This window comes from Rhineura floridana, chromosome 5 (assembly GCF_030035675.1).
Source record: "Rhineura floridana isolate rRhiFlo1 chromosome 5, rRhiFlo1.hap2, whole genome shotgun sequence".
In the NCBI taxonomy this organism is placed as follows: domain Eukaryota; kingdom Metazoa; phylum Chordata; class Lepidosauria; order Squamata; family Rhineuridae; genus Rhineura; species Rhineura floridana.
Window position 1 is genome coordinate 145,121,293 of NC_084484.1, and position 24,270 is coordinate 145,145,562.

Sequence of the window (24,270 nt, forward strand, 5' to 3'; positions counted from 1 at the left end):
AGGGCTTTAAACTGAATCCTAAGGGGGAGGGAGATGTAAACTTGGTGGTAATGACTGATGAAGGCTTGTGCACAGTAACGGAAACAGAAAGATCAGCTCCAGTAGGGCCCAGTAACAGTCCTCAGAAAAATGTAGTAAGGAAGCCAAGCCATAAATTACATGGTCTTCAATGTCTGCATACTAATGCTAGAGCTTGGGAAAGTTACTTTTTTGAACTACAACTCCCATCAGCCCCAGCCAGCATGGTGCTGGCTGGTAATGCGCAGAGCATGGGAAACAAGCAGGATGAATTTGAACTCTTAATACAGGAGGGAAATTACGACTTGATAGGTATAACTGAAACTTGGTGGGATGACTCCCATGACTGGAATACAGCAATTGAAAGATATGAATGAATGAAAGGACTGTTGAAAGTCTTCAAAAGGCACCAAAAAGATAGCACAGATGGTGCCTGCCTAATATTTAAGGGGAGAGAATTCCACAGGGTAGGTGCCACTACACTAAAGGTCTGTTTCCTATATTCTGCAGAACAAACCTCCTGATAAGATGGTATCTGCAGGAGGCCCTCACCTGCAGAGCGCTATGATCGACTGCGTATATAAGGGGTAAGATGATCTTTCAAGTATCCTGGTCCCGAGCTGTATAGGGCTTTGTACACCAAAACTAGAACCTTGACCTTGTCCTGTTAGCAAATGGGCAGCCAGTGCAATTCTTTCAGCAGTGGGGTGACATTTTGGCAATACCCTGCCCCAGTGAGCAGTCTTGTTGCTGCATTTTGCACCACCTGCAGCTTCCGGAACAACCTCAAGGGCAGTCCCACATAGAGCACATTACAGTAATCCAGCCTGGAGGTTACCAGTGCATGGACAACAGTGGTCAGGCTATCCTGGTCCAGAAACGGCTGCAGCTGTCTTATCAGCCAAAGTTGGTAAAAGGGACTCCTAGCCACGGAAGTCACCTGGGCCTCTAGTGACACAGATGGATCCAGGAGCACCCCCAGACTATGGACCTTCTCTTTCAGAGGGAGTACAACCCCATCCAAAGCAGGCGACTGACCAATTATTTGAACACGGGAACCACCAACACACAGTGCCTCTGTCTTGCTAGGATTCAGACTCAGCTTATTGGCCCTCAACCAGCCCACCACTGAGTCCAGGCAGCGGTCAAGGGCTTGCACATCCTCTCCTGATTCAGATGTTACAGAGAAATAGAGCTGGGTATTGTCAGCATACTGCTCACCTCGCATCAAATCCCCTGATGACTGCTCCCAAGGGCTTCATATAGATGTTAAACAGCATGGGAAACAAGATGGTACCCTGCGGTACCCCACAGCACAACTGCCAGGGGGGCGAAAGACAGTCACCCAATGCTATTCTCTAAGAGCCACCCTGGAGAGAGGATCGGAACCACTGTAAAACAATGCCTCCAATACCCATCTCATCAAGTCGGCCCAGAAGGATACCATGGTCAATGGTATCAAAAGCCACTGAGAGATCAAGAATAACAGGGTCACACTCCAGCTGTCCTTCTCCTGATACAGGTCATCCATCAGGGCAACCAAATTGCCAATGTTTCGAGGAGGCATGATGTAGTAATAATGAGGGACTTCAATTAACCTGATATCTGTTGGGAGACAAATTCTGCCAAACACAGTCCCTCCAAGAAATTTCTGGCTTGTGTTGGAGATAACTTTTTCCTACAGAGAGTGGAGGAAGCAACTAGAGGATCAGCTATCCTTGACTTGATTCTAACCAATAGCGATGATTTGGTGGATGAAGTGGCAGTTAAGGAATCTCTGGGGGAAAGTGACCACGCCATACTTGAATTCTTGATTTTAACAGAAGCATAAGCTGAGAGTAGCCATACGCGCACCCTGGACTTCAGGAAAGCTGATTTGATCTTCGCCACTGGACATGGAGATGGTGATCTGGTGGTTGGGGGTTTTTCATCTACCCCATTGTCATGGACAGATCACCGCTTGCTGAAGTTTAGGCTCACAGTGACCCTTTCCCTCTGCAAGGGTGGGGGACCTATTAAATTGGTCCACCCCCGGAGACTAATGGATCCTGAGGGTTTCCAAAGGGCTCTGGGGGATTTCCTGACTGAGAAGACTGGCGCTCCTGTCGAAGCCCTGGTCGGATTGTGGAATACGGAGATGACCCGGGCAGTTGACACAATCGCTCCCATGCGCCCCCTCCTATGTAGAGCTCATACAGCTCCATGGTATACCGTGGAGCTGAGAGTGATGAAGCAAGAGAGGAGGAGGCTTGAGTGCAGATGGAGGCAAACTCCTGACGAATGCAATTATGTCTTGGTGAGTGCCTCTTGTAAGCGGTATATAGTAGCGGTGAGGGCAGCAAAAAAGAGATATTTTGCTGCCACAATTAAGGCATCTCTCTCCCGCCCGGCGGAGCTCTTTAAAATCGTACGAGGGCTTTTACATTCTGGCCCTCGGGACATCATAGATTCATCTGTAGCCCGCTGTGATGAGTCCGCGAGGCACTTCCAGGATAAGATCGCATGCATTCGCCGGGACTTAGACTCCAATATTATGGCAGTGGGATCTAATGAAGCATCCAGAACACGGTCTTGTCCTTGTTTATTGGATGAGTTTCAGTCTGTACAGCTTGAGGATGTTGACAAGATCCTTGGACTGGTGCGGGCAACCACATTTGTGCTGGACCCTTGCCCCTCTTGGCTGGTGAAAGCTGGCAGGACCGGAACCGCTGGCTGGGCCAAGGAGATAATAAACGCCTCTCTGAGAGAGGGAGTGGTCGCTGACTGCCTAAAAGAGGCGGTTGTGAGACCGCTCCTGAAGAAACCCTCTTTGGACCCAGATAACCTGAACAACTATAGACCTGTGGCGAATGTTCCGTTCCTGGGCAAGGTGCTAGAACGGGTGGTTGCCGGCCAGCTCCAGGGGCTCTTGGATGACACTGATTATCTTGATCCATTTCAATCCGGTTTCAGGCCCGGTTTTGGCACCGAAACAGCCTTGGTCGCCCTGTATGATGACCTTTGTCGGGAGAGGGACAGGGGGAGTGTGACTCTGTTGATTCTCCTTGATCTCTCAGCTGCTTTTGATACCATCGACCATGGTATCCTTCTGGGAAGACTCACGGAGTTGGGAGTTGGGGGTACTGCTTGGCAGTGGCTCCGCTCCTACTTGGTGGGTCGCCACCAGAAGGTAGTGCTTGGGGAACATTGCTCGATGCCCTGGACTCTCCATTGTGGAGTCCCGCAGGGATCAGTACTGTCCCCCATGCTTTTCAACATCTACATGAAGCCGCTGGGTGTGGTCATCAGGAGTTTTGGGGTGCGTTGCCATCAGTACGCTGATGACACACAGCTCTATTTCTCCTTTTCATCCTCTTCAGGTGAGGCTGTTAACGTGCTAAACCGCTGCCTGGCCGCGATAATGGACTGGATGGGAGCTAACAGACTGAAGCTCAATCCAGACAAGACCGAGACGCTGTTGGTGAGTGCCTTCTCTGCCCAGATGGAGGATGTTCATCCTGTTCTTGATGGGGTTACACTCCCCTTGAAGGAACAGGTGCGTAGCTTAGGGGTTCTTTTTGATCCTTCCTTGTCACTTGAGGCCCAGGTGGCCTCGGTGGCACGGAATGCTTTCTACCATCTTCGCCTGGTAGCCCAGCTACGTCCCTATCTGGACAGTGACGACCTCGCCTCAGTTGTTCATGCTCTGGTAACTTCTAGACTGGACTACTGCAATGCGCTCTACGTTGGGCTGCCCTTGAAGACTGTTCGGAAACTACAACTAGTCCAGAATGCAGCGGCCAGATTGCTGACGCGGACCAGTAGGTCCGCTCATATAACACCTGTTCTGGCCCGTCTGCACTGGCTTCCTGTTTGTTTCCGGGCTAGATTCAAAGTGCTGGTTTTGACCTATAAAGCCCTACATGGCATGGGACCGCAATACCTGGTGGACCGCCTCTCCCAATATGAACCTACCCGGACACTGCGCTCAACATCTAAGGCCCTCCTCCGAGTGCCATCCCATCGAGAAGCTCGGAGGGTGGTGACTAGAACCAGGGCCTTTTCCGTGGTGGCCCCCGAACTGTGGAACAGCCTTCCCAATGAGGTGCGCCTGGCGCCGATGCTACTATCTTTTCGGCGCCAGGTGAAAACCTTTTTATACTCCCAGGCATTTTAAAGTGTGTTTTAATAGCATTTTCATCATTATTTGTATTTTGGATGTTGTTTGGTTCTTTTATTGTTTGTTTGTTTTGTTTTCTTGATTTATTGTATTTATTGTATTTATACATTGCTTGTTTTTTATCTTTGTGTACACCGCCCAGACAGCCTTCAGGCTTAGGGCGGTATATAAATAAAATAAATAAATAAATAAATAAATTTAATAAACTCAGAACAATTGTAAGTACCATTCCATGGCAAGCGATCCTAATGAGAAAAGGAGTCCAAGGTGGGTGGCAGTTTCTAAAAAGTGAAATTCTAAAAGTGCAATGGCAAGCAATTTCAACTAGGAAAAAAGGGGGAAATCAGCAGAAAAAGCCAATGTGGCTTCACAAAAGCTTAGAGATGACCTGAAAACAAAAAAGGACACATACAGGAAGTGGAAAGAAGGCCAGGCCACAAAGGAAGAGTACAGGCTGGTATCACGGAATTGCAAGGATTGTGTCAGGAGGGCTAAAGCTGAGAATGAGCTGACGTTAGTGAGGGATGCTAAAAGCAACAAAAAAGCTTTCTTCAGGTACGCCCATAGTAAAAGACAGAGAAAAGAAATGGTGGCACAGCTACTCAATGAGGATAGCAAAATGATAACAGATGACAAAGAAAAGGCAGAAGTCCTCAGTTCCTACTTTGGCTCAGTCTTCTCCCAAAAAAGGGTCTATGACCCTCCTGGGAAACATGAAGTAGAAGGGGCAGGATTGGAGCTTAAGATGGATAGACAAATGGTCAAGAAATACCTAATCACTTTGAACAAATTCAAATCGGCAGGGCCCAATAAACTGCATCCTAGAGTATTGAAGGAACTGGCTGAAGAACTCTCAGAACCACTGTCTATTATCTTTGCAAAATCATGGAGGACTGGTGACGTGCCAGATGACTGGAGGAGAGCTAATGTCCCTATCTTCAAAAAGGGCAAAAAGGAGGAACCAGGGAACTACAGACCAGTCAGCCTAACATCAATCCCTGGAAAAACTCTGGAGCAGATTATAAAGCAGTCAATCTGTAAGCACCTTGAAAACAATGCAGTGATTACTAGGAGCCGACATGGATTTATGAAGAACAAATCCTGCCAAACTAATCTTATCTCATTTTTTGATTGGGTAACCTCCCTTGTAGACTGTGGGAATGCTGTGGACATAACATACCTCGACTTCAGCAAAGCTTTTGACAAAGTGCCCCATGATATTCTGATTAGCAAGCTAGCTAAATGTGGGCTGGATGGAACAACTATCAGATGGATCCACAGTTGGCTGCAGAATCGTACTCAAAGAGTGCTTATCAATGGTTCCTTCTAAAACTGGGCAGAAGTAACAAATGGGGTACCACCAGGGCTGGTTCTAAAGGGCGGCCAGGTGGGGCACTGGCCTGACGGCCCCTGGAGCTACAGGGGGCCCCTCAATTGCCCCTCTGCTCCCCTTCTGCGATCTGCGGCCCCCCACCTACCTGTCTGCTGTCTTTTACCATTGTCCTTAACGAAGATGGCGGCCGCAGTTTCCCTAAGGTACTGAAACCCCTGCCGCCATCTTAGTTGATGACAGAGATGAACGCGCGTAGCACGCACGCGTGCCATCAACAAAGATGGTGGCAGAGGCATCATCCCCTTAGGGCAGCCTTTCCCAACTAGTGGGCCACCAGATGTTTTTGGACCACAACTCCCATCAGCCTCAGCCAGCATTGCCAATGGTCAGGAAAGATGGGAATTGTGGTCCAATAACATCTTGTGGCCCACTAGTTGGGAAAGGCTGCCTTAAGGAAACCGTGGCCGCCATCTTCGTTAAGGGCAATGGTAAAAGATAGCAGACAGGTAAGTGGGGGGCTGTGTGTGTGTGTGTGTGTGTGTGTGTGTGTGTGTGCGCGCACACACACACACATGCTGGGGGCCAGGGCAAGCTGATGCCCAAGGGCCCCAGCATTCCTGGAGCCAGCCCTGGGTACCACAGGGCTCGGTCCTGGGCCCAGTGCTCTTCAACATTTTTATTGCTGACGTGGATGAGGAAGTACAGAGCATGCTTATCAAATTTGCAGATGATACAAAATTGGGGGCACAGCTAATACTGTGGAAGACAAACAAAATTCAAAGGGACCTTGATAGGCTGGAGCATTGGGCTGAAAACAACAGAATGAAATTCAGCAGGGATAAATGCAAAGTTCTACACTTAGGAAAAAGAAACCGAATGCACAGTTATAAGATGGAGGATACTTGGCTCAGTCCTGGTCTCCGCACTTCAAGAAGGATGCAGACAAACTGGAACAAGTTCAGAGGGCAACAAGGATGATCAGGGGACTGGAAACAAAGCCCTATGAGGAGAGACTGAAAGAACTGTGCATGTTTAGCCTGGAGAAGAGAAGACTGAGGGGAGAGATGATAGCACTCTTCAAGTACATGAAAGGTTGTCACATAGAGGAGGGCCGGGATCTCTTCTCAATTGTCCCAGACTGCAGGACATGGAATAATGGGCTCAAGTTGCAGGAAGCCAGATTTTGACTGGACATCAGGAAAAACTTCCTATCTGTTAGAGTCATATGGCAATGGAACCAATTACCTAGAGAATTAATGGGCTCTCCGACACTGAAGGCTTTCAAGAGGCAGCTGGACAGCCATCTGTCGGGAATGCTTTGATTTGGATTCCTGCATTGAGCAGGGGGTTGGACTTGATAGCCTTATAGGTCCCTTCCAACTCTACTGTTCTATGATTCTATGAAAACAGAAAGAAAGCAAAAATCCCAAAGAGAAAGAGCCAGAAACAAAGCACTGCAGGAAAAAAGGAGGGGAGGAAGTGGTCACTTTATTTTACAAGCTGCTCTAGCTCATGTAAGAAAAGTCTAAGAGAAGGAGGGCTTAAAAAATAGAAAAGGACTTTAAAAGACTTGAAAAGCAACTTCAGCAACTATCACACACAATAAGCCACATGTCTGAAAGCAACCAGGGGAAACTATGTGGAGTAAAGTGAACACAGAGAAGAGAAAAAAGGTGGGCAAGATCTTTTAGATCTTTTAGCAGCTGCCTGGCTCCATGGGGGTGGGAGGGGGGAAGAGGCGGGAAAGAATGGGACTGCCAAGGCACAGATCAGGGTTAAAACTCAGAGAAACAATGTAGGGAGGGCTCACCAAAGGCAAACAAAGGCAAATAGGGAGCAGGCAGAGGCAGAAGCGAGTTGAAAAATACAGAAATATAGCAAGGAAACATGGGTGCCTTTCACATGGCAGGCTGCAAGCTCAAATCTCCTGGGTTCCTAGCCTTGCAAACAGATTAATTCTGGTATTTTTTATCACAGAGATTAGTGCTAAACATCCATGCCAATATTTCCGGAACTAGCTTGTATGTCGTGTGAAAGGTCAAATATAACGTGCAAATTACCAGGTAAGAAATTGTCAGAAAAACAGAATAAAGTACAGTGTGAAAGCAGCTTTGCTGTGCTCACCTGGATCCTGCAAGCCACTGCTTCCCCCTGTCCTGAGATCTCAAGACCTATTTTAGAGCAAAGGAAAGCAGGATGGTAGGTGTTTCCAGGGCCCCAGTGGACTTCAAGGGTATTCTGGCACTTATAGTCTCACTCTACGATGGAGAAAAAATGCTGTGCCAGGGATCTGGGATCCCTGTTGGATCAGAGAAAGGCACATTAAATCCTGCAACCAGTTTCCCACACTGGCCAACTAGATCCCCATGAGAAGCCTGCAGCAGGGCATGAGGACAATAGCACTCTCCTGCTGGTACTCCCTGACTGGTATTTACTCAGAGGTATGCTGGCTCTGATCTTGGTGGAAATATATCCTTCCTGTGGAATCCACTGGGTCTTCCAGCATCTTTGCTTCCCTCTTCCCCTGTCCCAAAGTATGTTTTGGAGCCTTGATGCAAGGGGGGGGGGCAGAAGCAGAGACAGTGGCGGTTGGCAGTTGCAAGCACTCTTGAGCCTTGTGAGCATTCACTTGGAATGCTCACAAAGGCTTGACCACTTTCAGGTTGAGCAGTGGGAAGTTTGTGCATCCCTGTTTGACAGTCTCTGTTTTCTAGATTATGTCAGAAAGGCCTTCTGCATATAAAGAACGTGCAAACCAAGACAGTCAGGATGGTAAGCGTTTGGATGTTCCGCAAGGAAAAGGAATTTCAAATTCATGAATAGCTTGCTATTGTGGACAACCTCTGTTGTATAACCGTGGACACACTAATATAAAGGCCCCTTGTTGGTGTGTTTAGAGAGAATATAAAGGTTTTCATTTTCTTCCATCACAATGAAGCTGAATTGGAAACTGTACTTTCATTCCTGCACTCTGATGCTATTTCTATGGAAATAATTATCCTGCTATCTGTAATACAATCTGACAATCAACTCTCTTTTGGATTTAGGTGAGGAACTAGCTAAGAAATAAGATTTATATGCGATAAGGCCTCAAGCTCAAAATGTTTAGAATCCATACTTCTATAAAACGTGGGAGGCCAGGGGATGATGTAGTTGTTGGGATTTGGATTTGGAACTATTTTACTTCAAATGCCAATTATCTTTAATTAGCATACCAAAGAAAAATGTGCAAAGATTCAAATTTTGAAGCAAAGATTCTGAAAGCTATGCATTAAAGCTGATATGAGTATGTTAAGAAATCATATTTGATATAGATTGGATTTATTGAGAGATACAGACTTATGGAAAGCCGTAATCACTTTGCAATTAAGATTAGAACTGAAAACAGATTTCCCTTCTTTGTAACATGCACAACTGGCAATAGCTAACAACCCCCTATAGAGATGCAGCCATTAACATGCAAATGATCTCCATTCTGACCAAAGTATTTGCTAGGGGAAAGCTGACATCTATGCAGATTTCAAAGGCACTTTTGAAATAAGGAAGGTTAGGGTAGGGAGAGAAAAGAGAGAGGGAGAGGAAGGAGGGAGAGTAGGGAAAAATATGTTTACACATACAAAAAGAGTTAGAGTCAATATACTATAAAAGTGGAAGACCCAATTATTGTGTTAAGGATGAAAAGGAAGCAATGATGCTGGATTTGGACAAACTGCCATTGTCAATATGCAAAAGAAAAGTATTCAGGGCTAGAATGTTAATGCAAGGAGTTCAAAATTGTGCACCAAAAACCCATGTTAATGCAGCAGCAAAAGAGGAAATGGGAGCCTATGTAACCAGTTGGCTTTCTGCTAGGCAGGCATAAGTAGGACATAACAATTGCTTCTTCTTTTTTGAAGACTCCAGTAATTTCAGTTTCTTTTTGGACTGGTATCTCTCCGTTTTAACTGCAGATATGGAAGGGTAGATTATAGCTATTCCCTGATAAGGTAAATGTGGTTAATACATGCTAAGAGGTACTCATGTACTATCATTTCACATAGTCGCAATATTATCACACACACGACACACACAAGATCTTTTCTTTTGGAGCAATGGAGTTTGAGAAGATATTGGCCATCCAATTCTAGGGTAGCATAATATGGATGATACGGATTATCTGGATCCTTTTCAATCAGGCTTTCAGCCCAGTTTTGGAACTGAAATAATTTTGATGACACTGAGAAAGTCTGCAGAGAAATAATCAGGGAGGATGGAACTTTGTTGTTGGTGGTGATCAATACTATTGGCCATGGTATTCTTTGGATCACATGGCAAGGAAAGAAGGCACTGCATTTCAGTGGTTCCAATGAATCATTTTCAAAAGGTGGGTCAGGGAACTTTTTGTTCTGCACCTAGCATTTATGCTATATTGCTGTGGATTTCCACTGGGTCCCTTTTATCTCTCATGCTGTTTAATATCTATATGAAACTTCTGGAAGAGGTTGTCTGGAGGTTTGAGGTAAGATGCCATTAATATCTGGATGACACACAACTCTATTTGCCCTTTTCATTTAACCCAGGTAAAGAGGGTGAATGTGCTATCTGGGTGCCTGGAGTCAGAACTGGGTTTATCAGCAGCTGAATCCAGACAAGATGGAGGTACTGGGAATGGGTGAAACTGGCTATGAAAGTGGAATTCAACCTGTGCTAGATTGTGTCGTTTTTAGAGATGCGGGAGTAAAATGATTCAGTTCACATTTTCATGCAAACTTACATCATTTGGATTTCCCAAAACAGTTCACAAACTGAAACAAAAATATATCTCGAAATTCATACTTCACTGAATTATGCAATGAAGATTTCCAGCCAAAATATATGTACAAGGTGTATATTAGGGGAAAGTTTGCAGAAAAATGCATATATTAATGAAAATAATGTACAAAAATGCATTATATTAGGGGAAGTTGCATACAAACATTTGTATATTAAGAGAAACACACAATAAAATGCTGTTGGATTTTCATGGAGATAAAACAAAGCAAAACAGGTGCAGAAATATGATGAACAGCTCCATGGATAGGAGATACTCAAGGATTCAGCATTGCTGCTGGATGCTGTATCTGCAGCTTGAACTGTGTTCTGCTTGGAACTTTGGTTGGTACACCAGCTGCTTCCACTTTAGCGAAGGAATGACCCGGCCATACCCATGCTTTAGTAAAATTCACATTGTTACTGTCATGTGTTATGTGTGAGGCTGACTTTGAAAAGTCTTGCTTAGTCAGAATATGGCAGCCATGTTGTTGATAGGGGCTTGCAGGTGTGATAAAATTAGACCTATTCTTAAGGAACCATTGGTTCCTACTTTTTTCCCAGGCATAATTTAGAATGCTATTTTTATGTTTTAAAGGTTCAAGTAGCCTGGGTACCACCTCCTCTTGAATGAGCATGCCAAGCATCTGACATTGTCATTAGAGGCCTTCCACCAGGTGCACTTAACTGAATAGCTTAAGTATGTGGATACTGGACAGAGGGCCATATCTGTGATTGTGTCTCATCTATGGAACTCCCTCCAATGAAATCCACCTGGCACCTTTTTAATTTTTTTTAGGTGCAGTGAAGGGCTGCATTCTTATTCTATGTGTTTGTTGTTTAGTTTAAGTAAATTGTTCCTTTCAGGTTTTTTACTTGGTGTCTCTTTTGGTTTGGCTTCTGGGACTGTTTTAATACTCTGATGGTTTCATCTACTACTCTGCACTGCACTGATGCTTTTTCATAGCTCATTGGTAGAGCATCTTTGTTGCATAAGAATGGTTAATATGTCAGTTTCAGATTCTTAAAGTTTCTGATTTCCATCTTAAGTTCCATTCTCCACATTTCCACATCGGTTTGCGAGAAAAAAACCAGTCCTCATGAAAATTCATCAGCATTTTAGTGCAAATTTCCCCTAATGCACACATTTTCAAAGCAATTTCATGATCATTTTTGTTATTTTCACTAATATATGCATCTATGCATACTTTACCCTGTTGTGTGCATTTTTGTACACATTACTTGGCATTGCAATATTCAGAGAAGTGCTAATTTTGAAAGATGGCAGTGTTTTGGTTCGCATATTGGTTTGAAAAGTACAGATTATGCAAGTTCATATTTAAGTGTAAAATGAATCGAATTTCTCCCTATCCCTAGCTGTGCATACAGAAGGTCCCAGACTCCAGGTATGGCTGGGAGAGAATCCTGTCTGGAATTCTGGTGAGCCACTGCCAGTCAGTATCAACAATACTGTGTTAAATGGACCAATGGCTGCCCCCTTCTAATTGAGGTCAAATAGGATTTTCAAATGGCTGACTATGTAATCATGTGGTGATGAAGTGATGTACTGCCTGCCCATGAAATAGGATCCACTATCTCCAACAAATGACCCAGCAAAGCCAAGGAAGAGAAACTTTACAAAAAGAGAGAGGTGGGTGAGCAATTTCATTGTTTGATTCAACGCAGAGTTGCAGATTGAGAAACATCAGAGGAAATGCTAGGAGACAATGATACAAAGAACTAATCTCAGGATAAATATACTGACATATTTGTCACTGGATTACTTCATGTTTGTTTCCCACAAGGTGAAGGTTCTTGCTGGATGAGAATAGATGTAATTTTATATCATTGACCTTTCATTGAAGATTATTTTTTTCCTCAGTTTGGTCAAACAGCTCTATTTAATGACTTTTTAGTCTCGAGATGCCCTTGGCAAGTTCACTGCAGCTTGCTCTCTGCAAAATAGTCTACAGTTGAGCTATAAAGAGGAACAAGAGAAGGTAAGAAAGGGGAATAAAAAACCACCTGATCTTGGGCAAGCAATGAAGTGCACAGGCATTTGATGCCAAAAAGGTAACTCAGGGAGATTGTGGAACCTGTACTGGAGTTAACAAAATCTAATCAAATTCTTAAGGAGTAGATACATTGCTGGTTCTTTTAAAACTTGCATTAAATCTAAAGTAACATTATGCAAATAAAAACATCACATATGCCAGTTTTACAAGCCAGTATAAGCAACTGAGATGATGGAGAGAATGGAGAGATGGAGGGACTCCTGTTGGCTTGATTTGAAATCTGCTAGGTATTTATGAGTTTTCTCAGCAAGAGTTGAGAAAAAAGTGCCTGTTTTCTGAGTGTTTTTAGCTTTTGTGCCATAATATTGTTCCCGCTCTAGGTGGGGGTGTATTTGCTTCCACACCTCCTCTCCCTTAAAGAAGATTCAGGAATTTGTCTTCTGAAGGGAGGGGTAGCTGGGAGTCACGTGGGAGCTTGTAGGCCCAATAGGAAAGGGGTCTGAGCATGGCTTGTAAGTCAGCTCCATCACAAAGTCAGCCTCTTTCCTTGTTTTGCTACACCCACCCTCCCTGCAGTATCGGCTTTACTGGACACAGTTTAGGGGCTGAGTAGGATATTTTGGGGGGTGGGATTCCTCCTTTTCAGATGGTTCCTTTTTTGCCTAGTTCATACTGCAGGGGTTTGATACAATTGGCTTCTGGAGTGGTGTGGTAAGCTTGCCTTATTGGCATGGAGTTTGGGCAGGTGAGGAAGACGGGGGTAAACAACAGGTGTACTGAGGCATTCTTGGGCTAAGGGCACTCTTTAGGGAACAGCCATTGTTTTATGCCTGCAGGGTGTCCTTGTGGCCTGACTAGCACATCAAGGTGAACGCCAGTACAGCAGGACGAGGATGTGCGGGCTGGGTGCATATCCAAGGCTCATCTAGCAAGGAGGGAAGAATTCCTTCCCCATCCTTGGATGGGGAGCCAGAGTTGCTGGCTGAATTACATGCCCAGGGGATGGAAGGGATCCTTCCCTTCCAGATAAAGTTTGAATCCTCACCTGCCTGAACAGTTTCAGTTTGGTTAGTTTGGTGTGCAGTTTCTTGAAAAAGGTTGTTATATGTCCATAGATAGAACATTATTCCCAAGCTGAGTCTCATGAGTCTTCTTTGTGGGCGTGATGGCAAAGTCTGCTTCCATTGCACCATTCAGTTTATATATCGAGTTATAATGAGGGCTGACCTTACTGTTAGGCAGAGTGAGGCAACTACCTCTGGATGCAGATGCTGAGGGGCAGGGACTGGTGGCAAAGCATTCAAAGACACAGCTGTGTGTGCCTGCACCCACCTAAGCTAGCCTGCTGCTGCCAGGTGTGGTAGGACACTGTCACCTTGCTAATGTTGAAATAAGATTCATCTGACAGTCTGGTCAGCTTCTGTATATGGAATGAAAGGAGAGCTTGTTTGCCTAAGGCAGCAAAAAATCTTGGCCCGGCTCTGGTTATAACTTAGGTAATGTGTCCTTGTCAAATGTTTTGATCCCTTCACTTTTACTTTCCTCTAAAGCAGAGGTAGTCAATGTGGTGCCCTATATACAGTATGTTGTTGGACTGCAACTTCTATCAGCCCTAGCCAGCATAGGCAATGATCAGGGATTATGGAAGCTGTAGTCCAGATACATCTGGAGGCCTTCATGTTGGTTACCTCTGCTCTAAAGGAAAAGGGAAGTTCAAACAAGGCAAATTGCGGCTATCATGGTATCTCAGTCCAGCTGGGCATGAGTATGCAGCAACTTTGAGCACTTGGGGTCCCAGCACCCCCAGCAGGGCTCACAGCTGATGCCTGTTCTGGGGCTTCTGATCAATGCTAGGTGACTGAGTCTGGGGAGCCACCATCAGACTAGACATTCAAACCTTTAATTCCGTCCTTTCAAATGAAGCTGTTTTTGGTTGCTGAAATTGACTCAATGCTCTAAAATGGGAATGTATTTCCCAAAACAAAACCATGCCTTAGATTCATCAATTGGGCTAGGAATTGCATCTACTGCCTATCTTGGGCTGGGCTGGGCTGGAATGAAGGGAGGGTAGATCAGTACCATCTCTCACTCCAACTTAGGCTTCTCCACCCTGGCAAGTTTTCTTGGAGGATACCAGGAAGAGTTTCCATGTGTTTAATGGCAGCTTCCTTCACTGTGCAAATGATAGACAAAGGGCTCAATGTTTTTGGTTTTGGAAACATGGGTTGCCTTTACGTCATGCCTCCACTACCATTCTCAAGTGAATGTCATGTGCAAAACAAACACTGTGAGCCACTTTAGAACTTTTTTTAAAAAAAGCTATACTGGATCATTCAGTGGATATACTCACAATTTGTGACCCAACTACAGTTCAAATCAAAGGGAGTTTGCACATCAGCTGTGTTCCTTATATAAGATAAAAATCCACACCATAGATTTAAAGCATATCCAACATACTTATAAAGCACATGTCTTCTCCCAAGGAATCCTGGGAACTGTTGTTTTCTCCTCACAGTCTACAAAATCCGAGCACCCTTAAACTACAGTTCCCATGATTCTTTGGGGGACCTCATGTGCTTTAAATGTGCATTGGACATGCTTTCAATCTATGGTGAGGGCTGGAATCTGAGAAGTCAGTTAAATCGAGAGTTTGTTAAGTTCTCTATATACATCCAGTTTGCCTTAGTTTCACATCTGAAGTGCCAACATCCACCCTGGTAAGGAATTTTGGAATTAAACAGTTTTATGCTTTGACATAAAATGAATGAATTGTTCATTTGTTCATAGGATTATGGGTAGAAATAAATGTTTGTAAGAGAAAAGCAGACAAATGTGTTTGGACAGATTTTTTAAGTATAATCTCTGTAACAGGAAGAAAGGAGGTTACAGGAGAGAGATAGCATCTATAGGCTCTGAGTTGTGAGCTTCAAAGGACTGTGGTTAAACCAAGTGTAGGAGACTACTCCCAGGTGTACCTCATATCTAACAAGCACATTTTGTGGTTGGAGTACCTACATCAGACCCTATGGAAGGATACAGATACAAGAAAACAAGATTTTAGAGGTCTTCATGTTACCTTTTAAGGATGGAGGATCATTTCAACCAATTATTCCGATAGTTTACCTTTTTAGGATATAACATGCTATTTAACTGATCAGCTTAATGGAGTTAATATAGGAGGTAATAAGAAATTAACAATCAGAAAGAATTAATAGTAATAAGGGTATAAAGCAAGGTTTGGATTTTGCTGAGCACCTTGTCTCTGGGTAGATCAGCTGTGGTTTGAACAGAGAAAGATCCACCAGTGATGCTTTGCATATCCTTGCTTCTCGATTAGTGAGTATATAAGTGCTTATGACCCTTGCTGAGCAATAAGGTTATGTGTCTGTTTTTATCTTATAATAAATCATTCCTATACTAAATAAAATAATCCTTTTATCACTGTTATGGGCATGTGTGTCAGTCAATCTGGTAATTAAGATTTGCTGGAGCCTTGCACCTATTTGGAAACAATTACTGGTAATTTTGGAGCCTTGCCCTCTTTTTATAGGCTTCTGAATTTTTGGCAACTATATTTGTTTACCCTAGCAAGCCTTCCTCTTACCAAGCTTCAGCATAACCCCACCCCTGGCCCATTATATTCCAAGCTGCCTCTGCCCTCTGGCCCTGCATAGCCCAGTATTTCTGGAGGGGAAATTGGCCACCTGTGGCTAAGGAGGGGTGGATCTGTCCACTTCAGTTTCTCATGTTCCCCATCTTAAGGTTAGTTCTCCACATTTCCACATCAGCTTGCATTTTTTTAAAAAAATGTCTTCATGAAAATTCATCAGCATTTTAGTGCAAAATTCTCCTAATATACACATTTTTGTATGCAATTTTCCTTAATATACAACGGTTTGCACAGCAATTTTCCCTAATATAATGCATTTTTGTACATTATTTTCACCAATAAACATATTCTTTATGCGCACTTTACCCTAATGCATGCATTTTTGTACACATTACTTGGCTGGATTGCTGCACTACAAAGTTCAGGGAAGTGTGAATTTCAAAGCGTGGCTGTGTTTCAGTTCACATATTGTTTTGGAATATGTGAGTTAGGAAAGTTCACCTTTAAATCTGAACTGAATTAAATTTATTTCCATTACTACCTGTGGCCTAAAGAAAAAAAGTTGGTCCTACAAAATTGTAGCATTCAGAAGCACAATTATCACTTAGGGAACACATCCTTGCCAAATATCTAGACCCTTTCCCAGAGAAGTTCAAAACCAAACAGGTTGCTGCTATTTTAATAGGCAAGCCACTTTTTCATTTTTTGCAGCCTGCCCATGCTTGTAAGCCTTTGATGAAACCTTTAAGAAAGTCTTTGCTGACTCCAAGCAATGCAGTACTTTCCTAGCCACAGGTTACAGCTTGGAGAAAGTTACAAGGCTGGAAGTGACCTCTTTTAAATGGAAAAAGAGTGTACAGCCTGAATTCCAGATATGGTGCAGAGAGCTGCATGTAGCTGTTTGACTGACTAACATGTCTGCCATTCTGAGTCTGTATGAGCTGCTGTTCCACCAAATTTGGACTGTTTTAGACAAAGCTTTCCAGCATCTCTCAAGTATCCAATGCTGTGAAAATGCCAGCCAGTCTTTTCAGTCTGAAACACTGATATAGCGTAGTAGGTACCAATGCTAACAGTGGTGTTAATTCACAGAGATCTTTGCCAAATGAGTCTAAATAGCATATTTGGAGCCTAAGTCAGTCATAAAAGCATTCAGGCAACTGATTTATAGTGAGATGAGTCTGCCACTTTCTATCTCTTCTCATATGCCCCTTAGCTGGTGTTCATTAGGTCTGTGGTATCCTCTCCAAGACCATAACTCTCAGAGCATCCTCAGCCCCCTCTTATACAGGGCTTTAGAGTTATTCTTGGTCCCTGCTCTCAGTCCTAAAAATTTGCACCTGATTATATATCCAAAATCCATGTTGCTATTTAATAGTCCTACTGTATGGGCTCTCTATATAGGATCTCCAGCTTTTGAACTAGCCTTTAACAGTGGTGTGATCTGAAAGAATGAGCATGTGGAGCATTTCATGGCATGGAGTAAAACTGTATTATCTCCTATGTTCATCAGATTGCACTGTCTTTAAAAGCACAAGAGCAGACTAGACTACTTTTCTCTAGTTTGTTGGCAACGTTATGCAGGATTTGAAAACAGGACAGGGACTGGCTTAAGAGATAAAGGGAGGGGAAGGACTCTCTCTCAGGAATATAACAGATACCCTGTTGGATCAGACCAAAAGCTTATTTAGTCCACCTTGCTTCTTCTCAGCCAGATGCATCTAGGAAGCCCACAATCACGGACTACAGGCAATACATTTCTTCTGCTATTGTCTTCCAGCAACTGTCATTCAAGTTGCACATTGCCTCTGAATCTGGAGATTTCATATATATACATTGTGAGTTCCGGCTAATGGCGACTGATAGAACTAGCTTCTATGATGCTACATCCTTTCCTTGCAGGAGAGGTGTTTTACTCCCTGATCGTTTGGGCTACTCTCTGCACCACTCCTAGCTCTTTTCTAATGGTGTGGAAGAGAGTGGTAACAAAAGATAAAAACATAGAGATGAGATGAGCATGAGAAAGCTCTTAAAGGTGAGACAATCTTCCTCAGAGCATTGGAATGTTTAGATTTACAGATATACACAGGGCCAGCCCTGCCATTAGGCCAAGTGAGGCAGATGTCTCAGATGGAAGGTGCTGAGGGACAGGGAATGGAGAGATATGTATGCCAATGGCTTGCTCGGTGTCACTTCAGCTAGCCTGTTGCCTTCATGGTGCAGTGGAGGACATTGTCCCATCACCAGTGTTGAAATAAGATTCAACTGCCAGTTTTTGCACATGAAATTTGGTGGCTGTGGTGGTGGTGATATTGTTCTTTACCTCAGGCAGCATAATGTTGTCCAGCCTGGATGTATAGGAGGAGTGGGGAACCTCCACCCATGGGTCAATTGTGGCCTTCCGTGCTTCTTTATCCAGCCGTTAGGACTTTCCCTAGGCCATACCCCCTCTTCCCAGGCCTTGGGCCCTCTTATGAACCCTCTTTGCTTTTGCTGGCTTGACTGTGTCCTTGAACTCTGATCATGCCTCTTGCTTGCCGGGAGGGAGGGAGGGAGGTGTGTGTGTGTGGTTTTTGTATGACTGGAATCTACTCTTATGCACCACCCATGTGGCCCCCAGATGCTTGCCCATCAGGGAATGTGGCCCTTGGGATAAACAATTTCCCCCACTCCTGATCTACAGGAAAAAAGAGGAGATGACTAGGCCAATTATGGCAGTGGAATGTACACTCTACTCTCAAATGTGTGTGTGTGTGTTTCTTTGTTGTTTCTGGATGTAGTTTTAACATCACAAAGTGCTGGACCTTGGAGACAGATCTGGAGATCAGTACACAATGATGATTGGAGTAAATTTAGTATATTAGTTGGAAAAGATTGATAAACAGAATTCACTTTGCAACGATGCACTCTTTTATGGGAAGGTCAGGAGAAGAACAGATGGCTTTTCATTCAAAGCATACTTCATTCAGTGCTTCAGTACTTACTTCCATCTAAGTTCTTGGACTACTTTATGTTCAGGCTTTGCCCAAATGATGAGAAACCTCTTTAGCTTTAAAAGAGGTCATGATAGCCAAGGAACTGGTTCCTTACAGAGATATGGCATTTCAGATAGTGTCAATATGAGGAAAGAGAACCCATTTACTTTATGCTCAATTTAACCTTGGAACTAATGAGCAGCAGTGAGAAAACTTATAAACAAGAGGCCTTGGAGCTTAGTAAATGGAGAAATTGCACATACAGGGTCTCAAGATTCAAAAGGCAAACTACAGGCAGAGGACATCTCAACTGGCAAGATGTGGAAATAGGAGAATCTTGATGGTGCAGACATAATATAGTTTATACTACATTTGCAAGGCAATCATAGCTAGTTGCTAGTAGGCTTGAGGCTCAAAGCTCATTGAGACCTGCAAATCAGGCATCACCAAAAGTAGTTTAGCAACTTTTGGATAGAGGCAAATGGGCCAGAGTGCGCTCTAGGAAATAAGCAGGGAATTGGCAGTGTGGGGCTCAGCAGGGCTTATTTTGAACTGGGGCTCAGCGGCAGATCTTCTTTTCAGCTGTTTGTTAACAGACCGTGTGGTTGATAAAGGAGAGAGACCAGTAGTGTGCTAATGGAGAGAATACCTCTGAACATATACAGAGTGTCTTTCTGCAACAACTGAGTACACACAACCACCCCTCATAAATCTGGCATTAGAATTTTCAGGTCAAAGGATATAGATTTCAGGCAGTTAGCAATTTTGAGGGGGACAACTTCAGTCTTAATTGGCCCACATTAAAACAACAACAACTGATCTGCTAACTAAAATATGTAACTTGTCCCTCGGGTCCTCCTCCGTGCCTGAGGACTGGAAAGTGGCAAATGTAACGCCAATCTTCAAAAAGGGATCCAGAGGGGATCCCGGAAATTACAGGCCAGTTAGCTTAACTTCTGTCCCTGGAAAACTGGTAGAAAGTATTATTAAAGCTAGATTAACTAAGCACATAGAAGAACAAGCCTTGCTGAAGCAGAGCCAGCATGGCTTCTGCAAGGGAAAGTCCTGTCTCAGTAACCTATTAGAATTCTTTGAGAGTGTCAACAAGCATATAGATAGAGGTGATCCAGTGGACATAGTGTACTTAGACTTTCAAAAAGCGTTTGACAAGGTACCTCACCAAAGGCTTCTGAGGAAGCTTAGCAGTCATGGAATAAGAGGAGAGGTCCTCTTGTGGATAAGGAATTGGTTAAAAAGCAGAAATCAGAGAGTAGGAATAAACGGACAGTTCTCCCAATGGAGGGCTGTAGAAAGTGGAGTCCCTCAAGGATCGGTATTGGGACCTGTACTTTTCAACTTGTTCATTAATGACCTAGAATTAGGGGTGAGCAGTGAAGTGGCCAAGTTTGCTGACGACACTAAATTGTTCAGGATTGTTAAAACAAAACGGGATTGCGAAGAGCTCCAAAAAGACCTCTCCAAACTGAGTGAATGGGCGGAAAAATGGCAAATGCAATCCAATATAAACAAGTGTAAAATTATGCATATTGGAGCAAAAAATCTGAATTTCACATATACGCTCATGGGGTCTGAACTGGCGGTGACCGACCAGGAGAGAGACCTCGGGGTTGTAGTGGACAGCACGATGAAAATGTCGACCCAGTGTGCGGCAGCTGTGAAAAAGGCAAATTCCATGCTAGCAATAATTAGGAAAGGTATTGAAAATAAAACAGCCAATATCATAATGCCGTTGTATAAATCTATGGTGCGGCCGCATTTGGAATACTGTGTACAGTTCTGGTCGCCTCATCTCAAAAAGGATATTATAGAGTTGGAAAAGGTTCAGAAGAGGGCAACCAGAATGATCAAGGGGATGGAGCGACTCCCTTACGAGGAAAGGTTGCAGCATTTGGGGCTTTTGAGTTTAGAGAAAAGGCGGGTCAGAGGAGACATGATAGAAGTGTATAAAATTATGCATGGCGTTGAGAAAGTGGATAGAGAAAAGTTCTTCTCCCTCTCTCATAATACTAGAACTCGTGGACATTCAAAGAAGCTGAATGTTGGAAGATTCAGGACAGACAAAAGGAAGTACTTCTTTACTCAGCGCATAGTTAAACTATGGAATTTGCTCCCACAAGATGCAGTAATGGCCACCAGCTTGGATGGCTTTAAAAGAAGATTAGACAAATTCATGGAGGACAGGGCTATCAATGGCTACTAGCCATGATGGCTGTGCTGTGCCACCCTAGTCAGAGGCAGCATGCTTCTGAAAACCAGTTGCCGGAAGCCTCAGGAGGGGAGAGTGTTCTTGCACTCGGGTCCTGCTTGCGGGCTTCCCCCAGGCACCTGGTTGGCCACTGTGAGAACAGGATGCTGGACTAGATGGGCCACTGGCCTGATCCAGCAGGCTCTTCTTATGTTCTTATGTTCTTATGTTTAACAACAAAAACCCTACAATGCTCGTGAACGGCAATGTGTTTTAAATTTACAAAACTTTCATGGGATACTGATGGTGCTTACTCAAAGCATAGTCAGGCAGGTTCACTTAGTAATAAAATTGTAATTGATCCAAGCATGTACTCTAGCTTAAGAAGGTAAGTGCCTTGCAGAATCAGATCATGGTCAACTTGGTTTCAGCATTCTTGTCAAGAAGCGGAAACAAGAAGCAACACAGGAAGCTAGTACAGATGGCAGCAACTAGTTTTACTTACGTATTCAGCTTTCTACCTGGATAAGACTCAGAATACAGACTGAAGGCACAGGATCAAAGCTAGGAGCACATGAGTTCCAGCTGCTCTCCTAGAAGGCTTTGTATGTATTTCAGGTGAATGGACCAGAATGCCTTGAGGGTAGGGTTGCCAGGTTCAGGGCCTGAGACTGATCCTGTATCTTTAGGAGAAGAGAAAGTCAGCCAAGTGCAGGTGTTCTTGCAACCCTGTAATGGGAAAAACCACAAGGTGGAATTCTCCCTTCCTCCTGCACAACTTTTAAAGATACAGAAGACCTCTTGGAGGCCAGGCCTGGCAACCTAAGACTCACTCGTAATGCATGAAGTGGTCTCATACTTTAAGGCATTGATGAAATACCAAAGGGTGGCTGAAGGCTTAACTCAAGGTTTAGCTCACTTTTGTAAACCTTTCTTGCTGGAAAAAAGTACTCAAAAGAAACTGACAGCTCTTACTATGGATCTTAGCATTTGACTAACTTCAGAAGTTACATATCCTTTGTCCTCTATCCCATCTCCAAATAAAGCAGGTCTCATGAATTCCTCATGGCAAATAAAACACTCTAAGAACAGGAAAACTCAGGGATGTTATGGTCTAATTTCCAAAATCCTTTGAGGCTTTTTAAGACTGGCAAATGCCAGATTTTATAAATTCATAGATTATTATTATTAAGCTCACCTGGATCATGGTATTTAACTTTGCCTTCCTTTTCCTAGCACAAATTCCTACACTGTATTGGTATCTCCAAGGCTGGCCTAAGAGACTTTGATGCTTGAGATGGAGCAGCAAGTAGTGACTCCTACTCCCTCCATTTATTGATAGTAATAAATTAAATATCTAACAATTTGCTGCCTTTTCAGGACTCCCAATAACAGTTGCCTCAGGTGGCTGCCTCATTCTAGCCTAACGGTAGGGCCGGCCCTAGGTACAGTATCTGTCTCATGTTGACTCTTGTTTAAGGAGGAAACTTGAGGACTTACTGTAGTGATCTTATTTATCATAAAATCATACATAAAAGTACAGATGGGATAATACCTCTGCTCAGTTCAGACAGCTGCCTTATACTTAGTCAGCCCATTGATTCTTCTAGCTCAGTATTGTTTACAATGACTGGCAGGGTCTCTCTAGGTTTTCAGATAGGGAACATTCCCTGCCCTACCTGAAGTAACTTACAGGACAAGTATTCATAGAATCAATGTCAGGGATGGACTGCAAGGGAAAGGAAGTCTAGCACCCTGGTGGCAATCCGCCAGAAGTCTTCATGTGTGGATAGTCGGAGCAGGGAATGATATCAAGACATCTGCTCATGAGATTCCCTCTGTCTCTCCTGAGCACCTTCCCTACTGCTGTTAATATTTTTCCAGCTCTGGGGAGCAAATGGCCTATTAGGTTTCTCTCCGTTCCTCTCTGGGGCTTGCATCAGAGTGCTTCATTAGGTCATGCTGCCTGACAGTATGTGTCCGGAGAACCCCAGCATTGCACCACAATTGCTTGCAAGGATGGAATGTTCCATGGGAATGAGTTGTTAAACCCTCTCATTGCCAGACACCAGGAGGGCTCTATCAGTCCCTCAGCACAGATGGCTTCAACTGAAGCATTAGCACAGTCTCTGTGACATTGAAATTGATGACAGTGAGAAGGAGCACAACAAAATCTTGCTGCCCTAATACCATTACACTTATTTAGATGGACGGGACAGGGCTTAGCTCAGTGGTAGAGCATCATTCCCTGGCATCTAGAGAATCACTGCAACCAGTGTAGACAAAACTGGGATGGGAGTTGAAATATTTCTCTCCCACCCCTTTGTCTTCTTGTTGAAGACATATACATTGTTGCTGTATCCTCAATTTACTACTGCTTCAGTATCATTTAACAGTGTGGACAGAGCAAGATGGACCAATGGCGGAAACCCTGGAGAGTCACTGCTAGTCAGTGTAGATAATTCTGAGCTAGATAAGACCAATGGTCTGACCAGGTGTAAGGCAGCCTCCTATATGCCTGGTAAATTCACCTCTCTTTTACCAATGAATAAGGTAGCTCTGGGTCTTCACTGTGTGAATCAACTGCAAAGCAAGGCTTAGGATCCAACCATCTTGTCTCTCAAGTGGGGGATCAGACTGTTTCTTAGAGCCATCCCTCCTAATAAGGAGAAAGTGACACATAAATGGCAGATCCAACACCATGAGCGAAACGAAATGCTATTGTGACATTTAAATGAGCTATAATTAGTGTCCCTAAACCAATACAAAGACGCAATGGAACTATAATATAAATGACTGATCCACTATGTGTCTCTGACTGTATAGTTCTAGGACTCTCCTATTCAAATCCAGGAGAGGCTATCAAGTTGTGAAGTTTCAACTAGTCTAATTTTTTTCCAGTAACCATGCCTAAATTCTGGCCCAAGAATCACCTCTTAATTCTGCTTCTTGCAAAACCATTAAAGATACAAAATCATCACGCCATTATTAGCTAAGCATATATTCAGCATTCACTAATAGGCAAAAAACCTTGTGCTTTGAGAATGTACCTATAGCCCACAGATATTTCTATCAAACTTTAAAAAGCAGGGAAATTCAGCTATAGTGAATGCATGAGGGGAGCAGGAGACCTGACCTCCTCTCTGAGATATTGTACTGCCCTACA